Source organism: Pongo pygmaeus, chromosome 2, assembly GCF_028885625.2.
Source record: "Pongo pygmaeus isolate AG05252 chromosome 2, NHGRI_mPonPyg2-v2.0_pri, whole genome shotgun sequence".
NCBI lineage: Eukaryota > Metazoa > Chordata > Mammalia > Primates > Hominidae > Pongo > Pongo pygmaeus.
Genome location: NC_085930.1, coordinates 189,966,868 through 189,977,953, shown reverse-complemented (window position 1 = coordinate 189,977,953; position 11,086 = coordinate 189,966,868). Strand labels below are relative to the sequence as shown.

Below are 11,086 nucleotides of genomic sequence, written 5' to 3'. Positions count from 1 at the left end.
AAAAGACACAGGCATGTGCTTATTGCAGCACTATTCACAAAAGCACGGACATGGAATCCACCCAGATGCCCATCAGTGGGGGACTGGATAAAGAAAATGTGGTACATATGCACCATGGAATGCTACACGGCCATTAAAAAGAACAAAATCATGTCATTTGCAAGATGCAGCTGGAGGCCATTATCCTAACAAATTAACACAAGAGGTGTTGTCATCCCTGTTACTACTCCAGGCTGTGGGGTCAGTGCAGATATTCAATCATGAAGTCAGGGTAGGGATTTCTTCTGTGATGTGGCCAGCAAGACTGTTTGTGTTCCGGGGGCTGGACTTCCAGGTGATTTTACAACAAGATGCTGCTCTCCATAGGGATGCTTATGCTTTCAGCCACACAAGTCTACAGCATCGTGGCTGTCCAGCTCTTTGCATTCTTAAACCTACTGCCTGTAGAAGCAGACATTTTAGCATATAACTTTGGAAATACGTCTCAGACGTTTGATGACCTCCCTGAAAGATTTGGTTATAGACTTCCAGCTGAAGGTTTAAAGGGTTTTTTGATTAACTCAAAACCAGAGAATGCCTGTGAACCCATAGTGCCTCCACCAGTAAAAAACAATTCGTCTGGCACTTTCATTGTGTTAATTAGATGACTTGATTGTAATTTTGATATAAAGGTTTTAAATGCACAGAGAGCAGAATACAAAGCAGCCATAGTTTACAATGTTGATTCTGATGACCTCATTAGCATTGGATCCAACGACATTGAGGTACTAAAGAAAATTGATGTTCTATCTGTCTTTATTGGCGAATCATCAGCTAATTCTCTGAACGATGAATTCACATATGAAAAAGGGGGCCACCTTATTTTAGTTCTTGAATTTAGTCTTCCTTTGGAATGCTGCCTAATTTCCTTCCTTGTCATAGTGGGCATCTGTCTCATCTTGATAGTCATTTTCATGTTTTTGGCTATTACAAATAAAGCTGATATGGACATTTGTTGTATGGAAATATGCTTTCATTTCTATTGGATCACAAAATTTTTCCAGGATAGACATAGAGCTAGAAGAAACAGACTTTGTAAAGATCAACTTAAGAAACTCCCTATACATAAATTCAATAAAGGAGATGAGTATGATGTATGTGCCATTTGTTCAGATGAGTAGGAAGATGGAGACAAGCTCAGAATCCTTTCCTGTTCCCATGCTTATCACTGCAAGTGTGTAGACCCTTGGCTAACTAAAACCAAAAAAACCTGTCCAGTGTGCAAGCAAAAATTTCTTTCTCAAGGCAATCCAGACTCTGACACAGATGGTAGTCAAGAATAAAATGAAGTGACCCTTTACTTAGACCTTTAGCTTCTGTCAGTGCCCAGTCATTTGGGGCTTTGTCAGAATCCAACTCACATCAGAACATGACCGAATCTTCAGACTATGAGGAAGATGACAATGAAGATACCAACAGTAGTGATGAAGAAAATGAAACTGATGAACATAATGTTGTGGTCCAGTTGCAGCCTAATTGTGAATGGGATTATAACATAGCTGTTGCAGGAAGTCAGGGACCCCGAATGGAGGGACTGGCTGGAGCCACGGCAGAGGAACTTAAATTGTGAAGATTTCATTTTAATATGGACATTTATCAGTTCCCAAATAATACTTTTATAATTTCTTATGCATGTCTTTATTTTAATGTCTTAATCCCATTGTCTTCATAAGCTGAGGATGTACATCACCTCAGGATCACTGTGATAATTGTGTTAACTGTACAAATTGATTATAAAATGTGTGTTTGAACAATATGAAATCAGTGCACCTTGAAAAAGAACAGAAAAATAGTGATTTTGGGGGAACAAGGAAAGACAACCATAAGGTCTGATTGCCTGTGGGGTTGGGCAAAAAGAGCCATATTTTTCTTCTTGCAAAGAGCTTATAAATGGATGTGTAAGTAGGGAAGATATCGCTAAATTCTTTTCCTAGCAAGGAATGTTAATATTAATACCCTGGGAAAGGAATACATTCCTAGGGGGAGGTCTATAAACGGCCCCTCTGGGAATGTCTGTTTTATGCAGTTGAGATAAGGACTGAGATACGCCCTGGTCTCCTGCAGTACCTTCAGGCTTACTAGGGTGGGGAAAAACTCTGCCTTGGTAAATTTGTGGTCAGACTGGTTCTCTGCTCTTGAACCCTGTTTTCTGTTGTTTAAGATGTTTATCAAGACAATATGTGCACCACTGAACATAGACCCTTATCAGTAGTTCTGCTTTTTGCCCTTTGAAGCATGTGATCTTTGTACCTACTCCCTGTGCTTACACCCCCTCCCCTTTTCAAACCTTTAATAAAAACTTGCTGGTTTTGAGGCTCAGGTGGGCATCATGGTCCTACCAATATGTGATGTCACCCCCGGCGGCCTAGTTGTAAAATTCCTCTCTTTATACTGTCTCTCTTTATTTCTCAGCCAGTCAACACTTATGGAAAATAGAACCTACATTGAAATATTGGGGGTGGGTTCCCCCGATACATAGCAAATACTGTTTGACTTTCAGAAGATGATTGATTTCCCTTTAAAATGTTTAGGTATATACTGTAATTTGATTTTTTTTCTCCCTTCAAAGATTTCTGTAGGAATAACTTATTTTTTAGTATTCTAAAATTTAATCAAATTGCTGAAAAAGGACTTTTGATATGGTATTTATCTGCAAGAGTGTACTTCTTCACTAATAATAATAGACTGGTGCTATAACTCAAGCATCAATTCAGCTCTTCTTTTGGAATGAAAGTATAGCCAAAACAACAACAAAAAGTCCTCAGCATAGCTTGCAATTAAGACCTAGATCACAGTATTTAAGTATTTTGCGTTTTATACATGAGGTTAGTGCTACAGCCACCTAGCATGAAATAACCCAGCTTCCACCTCCACAAAGTTACCTAGAGTTGTTGAGTTGGAATATGTTCTGGCATTTACCCGACCTTCCATCACTGGTGAGAGGCAACAAGGTAATTCAGTGCCTTTCCTCCTATCAGCACAAAGAAACTCAAAGCTGTTTTTTCCCTTTCTGTTCCAAAGAGTCTTATCCTGACAGGAGCAGTCTATACTAGTGCACATTTCAACACTTCTTTTTTTTTTTTTTTTTTAACGTTTTAATTACTATAGTGTTATGTAGAGATTTGACTCAACAGCTAAAGTAATGTCTCTGAACTTTACTTACTAAATTTCAGTATCCTTAAGAGTTTTGTGGTATTGTTATCAAAGCAAAAAGAAAATGCTGCATAAAAATACCAAACCTCAGCAACTGTTAATACTCAGATCATATACCTCTTAATAAATGGCATCTTATGCTAATTAGCCCTGCTAAACTGTGTACAGAGGAAATTATTTGAGTATTGGATTTGAAAGTAAGTGACTTATGTTTAACAGAACTAATGATGTCATTGTAACTATGTAGAAAATGTAGACTAACGTATAATCGAAATACTAAGAATTTTTATATGGCCTTGTATGAGGGGAGTTTAAATGTTAATAAACATGTTTTCCACTTTAAGATCCAGTTAAAAAAATTAACAACTGAGAACCAAATACTGCATGTTCGCACTTATTAGTGGGAGCTAAACATTGAGTGCACATGGACACAAAGAAAGGAATAATAGACACCAGAGCCTACCTGAGGGTGGAGGGTGGGAGGTACATGAGAAATGAAAAGCTACCTATTTGGTACTATGCTCGCTACCTGGGTGACAAAGTAATTTGTACACCAGACCAGAGACATGCAACTTACTCATATAACAAACCAGCACATGTACCCTAGAACCTAAAAGTTGGAAAGAAAAAAAAAAATCACGTCATTTAGCAATAAGTACACTTAACAAAAATATAAAATAATTTGTTCGTGATGACTACAATACAATGGTCAAAGATTTTTCTATCACATGACCAATGGCCCCTGAAATTCAAGAAGGTACATTCAGCAAAATGAACTAATAAAAATTCCATGCAAAAACTTTGCTTGAAAAAACTATAAGCCTCAGATTGTTTTTGGTGAAATGTGCTATCTCTTCAACTGCAAATTCCTAGTATCAGCATTCTAAAGTAACAGAGTTATGAAATTAAATTGGATTAAGAAAGAAATAAGTAAAATAATGAATTCAGATGGCTTTTGATACAATTATTTATAACATGTAATTGTTATGGAAATCTTAATTAAAAAAAGAAGTCTTATTTTTGAGGGTCAGTGGTGGTACCTGTGTTAATCTTACAGTGCCATGTTTTTGGAACCTCTCATTTATGTTTCTCATCTATCAGCCTTATGCTATATCCAGACTTCTTTGATGTATCCAAAGACAATGTGGCTATTTGGAAAGAAAAAGGTAGAGTGGGGAGAGGTTCAGAGGGTTGAGAATATAAAGCAATATAATATCTTTTGGACAATAAATATCAAAAAAAAGATTTTCCCTACATCAAAATAAAAAAGAAAAAGGATAAAGGATAGATATAATTGAAATTATATAACAAATGTTTCAAAAGAATATATACCTGTGTGATTTGTAATATAGTAGATATATATTATCTAGTATGTATCTATTATATATATCTATTATATATATTATCTAGTATGTATCTTTGTAATCATTTTGTACAAAACTAGAGTTAATAAAAATGTTTATTTTGAAATATTAAAAGTATAGTTTGCCTAAACAGTAATTGCAAATTTACTAAAGTTACTGATATGGTTTGGCTGTGTCCCCACCCAGATCTCATCTTGAATTCCCATGTGTCTTGGGGGGGACCTAGTGGGAGGTGATTGAATCATGAGGGCAGGTTTTTCCCATGCTGTTCTCATGATAGTAAGTCTCTCAAGATCTGATGGTTATGATAAGAGGGAGTTTTCCTGCACAAGCTCTCTCTTTGCCTGCTGTCGTCCATGTAAGATGTGACTTGCTTCTCCTTGCTTTCTGCCATGATTGTGAGGCTTCCCCAGCCATGTGGAACTGTAAGTCCAATTAAACCTCTTTCTTTTGTAAATTGCCCAGTCTCGGGTGTGTCTTTATCAGCAGCATAAAAATGGACTAATACAGTTACACATAACTTTATGTATTTATTTATGTTTACAAATGAAACAAGAAGAAAACTTTAGCATTAAAGGTACTAACATTATTTTAATAAAACAGAAGAAAGTAATTCTGTGTTCAAAACTTGGTGTCAAGCAGATTTGGAGAGGACTTGCTTTCCAGAAATGAAGTGAATGTGAGGGGGAAAAAAGAAAATAACTGAACTTGAAAACAAAATCTGTTGCATGCAAACTTTGTCTCAACAGTCTTCTCTGTAGATAATACTCTTAGCAATTTCTCCTACCTCTAATTTTTCATTTTTATCATCACAATAGACATTAGAATACTATTAAGGCATTCCCTGAAATGAGTAAAACCTCTCTACTTTTATTTCTCTGATAAAATAAACCTGATATAAAAGAAGATAAAAGACTATAGCTTTTCAAAATGGTCATTCTCTTTAGAATTATGCATGCTAAAAATGCCAGGCCAATTTCAGCAACCTTAGACTTGAAGAACTTTTCGATCTGAGACATTGAAACAAAAGCAGGATGTTGACTAACTGTGTTCATGTGCATAAACTAACTCTGTTTTAGTCAGGAGCTAACCTTAATGCATCCACAAGAAATCCAATAGAGCCAATGCCAATGAGACGTTTGCTTTTATTCCTGAAGATTTTTGGGACACAAAATAAAGTTTTACCCACAAAAACTCAGAATTTCTCCAGAAAAAGCCTTATGAGCCATCTCTTCTCCCAGGAATCTCCTCTCAGCCTCTAGTCATCAGGTATCTCTTCTTTTCCATCCGCCCTCCTGCCTTGATCTGTCTCTAAGAAACACTTAATTTGTCTTTTTCTTTCCCCACCTCTGTTTTATTTTTCAAATTTATTCCAACATTACAAAGGTTATTCTAGCCTTTGTCTTTTTAAAAATTTTAAGATTTTTATCGTTAAAAATTTCCTCATGCCTCTTTGCACAATCCCCTCTCTTTACCCCAGCTTCCATGGATCTGATTTCTCTCTATATGCTGTCGTCTTTCCAGAATGTCATATAATTGGCCATAAAGTATGTAGCCTTTTGTGTCTGTCTTCTTTCAGTTAACACAATGTTTTGAAATTCATACATGCTACATGCATTCATGGTTTGTTCCTTTTTACTGGTGAGTAGTGTTGCATTGCTTGGTTGTACTACAATTTGTTTCTCTGTTTACCAGTATGTTTATATGTTGCTGTTTTTAGTTTTTGGCTATTATGAATAAAGTTGTCATAAACATTTTCACATAGGTCTTTGTGTGGTCACATATTATTATTTATTTTGGATAGTTACAAATGAGATTGCTGGTTCCTATAATATATTTAACTTTATAGGTACTGTTAAACTATTTTTCACATGAACTGTATTATTTTGCATTCTAACCAATAATGTTTGAGATATCCAGTTGCTCTACATCCTTGTCTTGACTTGATACTGTCATTCTTTTGAATTGTAGCAATTCTAGTAAATGTGTAATAGGTCTTTGTGTTTTAATTTACATTTTCTCAATGATTAATGATGTCTAACATCTTGTCATGTACTTATTTGCCCTCTGTATATCTTCTTTATTTTCATTTTTAAATTTGCAAATTTAGCACCAAGCCTGGCCAATTCTTGTATTTTTTTGTAGAGGAGGGTTTTGCCATGTTGCCCAGATTGGTTTTGAACTTCTGGGCTCAAATGATCTGCCCATGTTGGCCTCCCAAAATGCTGGGATTACAGGTGTGAGCTACTGTGCCTGGGCTATATATCTTCTTTAATGAAGTGTTATTCAAATGGCTTTTAAAATTAGGTTGTTTGTGTTTTTATTGTTGAGTCCTAAGAGTTCTTATATTCTAAATATTTTTCTAAATTTTTTTAAGTTTTTTTTTTTTGTTTCTTAGGAATATCTCTATTGCAGTAATGTTGCAGGTATTTTTTCCTAGTTTGTCAGTTGTCTTTTTTACATTAAATTAAATTTTTTTTTTTTTTTTTCTGGGAAGAGAAAGTCTCCAGTGTGGACAGAAGGTGCTCTTTCTTCCCCTAGTTTATTGTTTGTCTTTTGATGTTACTAATGGTATTTCTTGCAATAAAAAGGTTTTTATCTATCTATCTATCTATCTATCTATCTATCTATCTATCTATCTACCTATTTATTTAGAGACGGAGCCTTGCTCTGTCACCCAGGCTGGAGTGCAGTGACACAATCTCAGCTCACTGCAACCTCCACCTCCCAGGCTCAAGCAATTCTCCTGCCTCAGCCTCCTGAGTATTTGGGATTACAGGTGCCCGCCACCACGCCCAGCTAATTTTTGTATTTTTAGTAGAGAAGGGGTTTTACCATGTTGGACCAGGCTTGTTTCGAACTCCTGACCTCAAGTGATCTGGCCGCCTTTGTTGAGACCAGCTCAGTCGAGACCCTAATCCAGCAGTGCTAGAGGAATTAAAGACACACACACAGAAATCCAGAGTGTGGAGTGGGAATCAGGGGGCTGATAGCCTTCAGAGCTGAGAGCCACGAACAGAGTTTTACCTACATATTTATTGACAGCAAACCAGTGATAAGCATTGTTTCTATAGATTATAGATTAACTAAAATGGAAAACAAAAGGATGGGTTCTGGCTAGTTATCTGCAGCAGGAATATGTCCTTAAGGCACAGATCACTCATGCTATCATTTGTGGTTCAGGAACGCCTTAAGTGGTTTTCTGCCCTGGGTGGGCCAGGTGTTTCCTTGCCCTCATTCCAGTAAACCCACAACCTTCGGCGTGGGCGTCATAGTCATCGTGAGCATGTCACAGTGCTGCAGAGATTCTGCTTATGGCCAGTTTTGGGGCCTGTTTATGGCCAGACTGGGGGGCCTGTCCCTAAAATGCCTTGGCCTCCCAAAGTGCTGGGATTATAGGCATGAGCCACTGTGCCTGGCAAAAAATGTTTATTTTTAAAACTGTACTCATTTCTCAATTTAAAAAATTGCCACCGGATTTTGAGTCATAGGAAGCCTCTCTTAACAATGAGGTTTAAAGAGGAATTCACTCATGCTTTCTTCTAGTGAATTCCATTTCTTCTGTCTAATTACATTTTAAAATATTTATATTTGATAATTTGTGAATTTTATTCTTGTATTTGATGTGAAGTCTGCATCTCATTTTGTTTTTTTCCATATGATTCATCAATTGACCCAGTGGGAGACAGGACTAGCTGGATTTCCTAGGCTAAGAATTCCTAAGCCTAGCTGGGGAATGTGACCGCACCCACCTTTAAACACGGGGCTTGTAACTCAGCTGACATCCGACCAATCAGGTAGTAAAGAGGGCTCACTAAAATACAAATTAGGCTATAAGCAGGAGGTAAAGAAATAGTCAAATCATATATCGCCTGAGAGCACACAGGGAGGGACAATGATTGGGATATAAACCCCAGGAATTTGAGCTGGGAGTAGGCAACCCCCTTTAGGTTCCCTCCCATTGTATGGGAGCTCTGTTTTCACTCTATCAAATCTTGCAACTGCACACTCTTCTGGTCCGTGTTTGTTCTGGCTTGAGCTGAACTTTTGCTCTCTGTCTACCACTGCTGATCGCCACCTTCACAGACCCACCATTGACTTTCACCCCTCCGGATCCGGCAGGGTGTCTGCTGCGCTTCTGATCCAGCAAGGCACCCATTGCCACTCCCGTTTGGGCTAGAGGCTCGTCATTGTTCCTGGTGCAGCTAAGTGCCCGGGTTTGTCCTAATCAAGCTGAACACTAACCACTGGGTTCCATGGTTCTCTTCCATGACCCACGGCTTCTAATAGAGCTGTAACACTCACTGCATGGCCCAAGGTTCCATTCCTTGGAATCTGTGAGGCCAAGAACCCCAGGTCAGAGAACAAAAGGCTTGCTGCCATCTTGGGAGCAGCTGCCACCATCTTGGGAGCAGCCCATCACCATCTTGGGAGCTCTAAGAACAAAGACCCGCCCGGTAACACCAGCACTATTTATTAAACCTTTGTTCCAGTGATTTGAGATGATATTTTTTATCATATATTTAATTCCTACACATATTTATGTCTACTTTTGGGCTTTCTATTTAATTTCTGTTAGTCTATGCATCAGTACCACATTACTTTATGTATGGTCTATAGTATGTTTTAATGTAGGATTAAATCTAGACAGGATTAGTATCCCTCATAGATTTGCTTTTAGTGTTTTCCTGACAATTTTTGCATATTTGTTTTTCATACGAACTTTTTAAAGATAAACTTTTTATTTTAGAATAGTTTTAGATATATAAAAAGTTGCAAAAATAGTGCAGAAAATTCCCGATATACTCCACACAGTTTCCCTTTATTATTAACGTCTTAAAATAGTATAGTACATTTGTCATGATAATTGAACCAATAACTACCAATAACAATAATACCTTGTTATTAACTGAAGTTCATACTTTATTCATATTTCTTTGGTTTTGACCTAATGTTTGTTTTCTGTCCTAGGATTCCATCCTAGATACCACATTATATTTATTTGTCATATCTTCTTAGGCTCCACTTGGCTGTGGTAGTTTTTCAGGGTTTCCTTGTTTTTTTTGATGACCATGACAGTTTTTAAGAATTCTTGGTCAGGCATTTTATAGAAGGTCTCACAATTGGGATTTCTTTGATGTTTTCCTCATGATTATATTGGGTTTTGGGTTTGAGAGAGGAAAACCAAAGATGGAAAGTGACATACTTATCATATATTGTCAACATGACATCACTGTTGATGTGAACCTTGAACACTTGGCAGAGAGAGTTTTTATCATGTTTCTCCACTGTGAAGTTACCCTTTTCATACTACTCTTGATAAGGAAGCCACTACATATAGACCACACTTAAAGACTGGGGAGTTATGCTTCTCTTCCGTGAGTATCGAGTATCTACATAAATTATTTGAAATTCCATCCTAAAGATTTATCTATTCTTCCCCATATATTTATTCAATTATTTATTTATATCAGGATAGACTCATGGATATTCTATATTTTGGGCTATAATTTGATATTTCTTTATTTTGTTGCTGAAATTGTTTCAACTTTGGCCCCTGAGGACTCTTTCAGTTGGCTCCTGTGTCCAATTGACGTACCCCCATCATTATGATTTTGTTTGAGAATTTCCTTTTATTCCTATACTACATGTATTTTACACCTTTTTAAACTGCCCCACAGTTCTTGAATGTTCTGTTTTTATACTTTTCCTTTCCTCTTTTCTCTTTGCATTTAAATTTGGGAAGTTTCTATTGACCTATCTGCAAGCTCACTGAGACTTTCCTTGGTTGTGTCCAGTCTCCTGATGAGCCCATCCAAGATGCCCTTCACTTCTGTTACAGTGCTTTTTACTTTTAACGTTTCCCTTTGAGTCTGAGAGTTTCCATCCCTCTGCTTAAATAACTCATCTTTTCTTGAATGTTGTCTCCCAAGAGTGCATGACATATTAATCATAATTATTTTAAATTCCCTGTCTGATAATTCCAACATTTGTGTCATATCTGAGTCTGGTTCTTATGCTTGCTTTGTCTCTTCAGACTATTTTCTTGCCTTTTGCCTTTCTTTGCCTTGTCATGCCTTAAAAGCTGGACATGTTGTATCAGATAATATGAACTGAGGTAAATTGGCCTTTAATGTGAGGATTTATGTTAACCTGCCTAGGAGTGGGGCTATGTTTAATGTTTCCTATAGCTATAGTTATCAGAGGCTTCAAATATGTCCCTTGTTTTTTTTCTCCCTTCTTGATTTTGGGACTTCCTAAGTGCATTTCAGAGTCTGTATCTTGCTGCTCCTTTAGCTATAATCCAATGGTAATTCTACTGTAATCTTGTTTGTGTGGTGGTATGGTGGTAAGGTGTGGAGGGATGGGAGCATTCTATAATATTCCAATTAAATATCAGTGTTTTAGTGGTCCTCTGTTTTGGGGCTATGACCTTCTCCTGTGTTTCTCTCCTTTCATCCCTGCTCCCTTCTTTAGCTATGACATTCCCAATTTATTGCCTCTAATTCCTGACACCTTTTAACATTATT

At 37.1% G+C, this 11,086-nt stretch overlaps 1 pseudogene; it reads left to right on the top strand.

Moving 5' to 3' along the window:
* The first annotated feature begins 350 nt into the window (after nt 1-350).
* LOC129032962 (E3 ubiquitin-protein ligase RNF13-like) lies at nt 351-6,974 on the top strand (annotated as a pseudogene).
* The last annotated feature ends 4,112 nt before the right edge of the window (nt 6,975-11,086 follow it).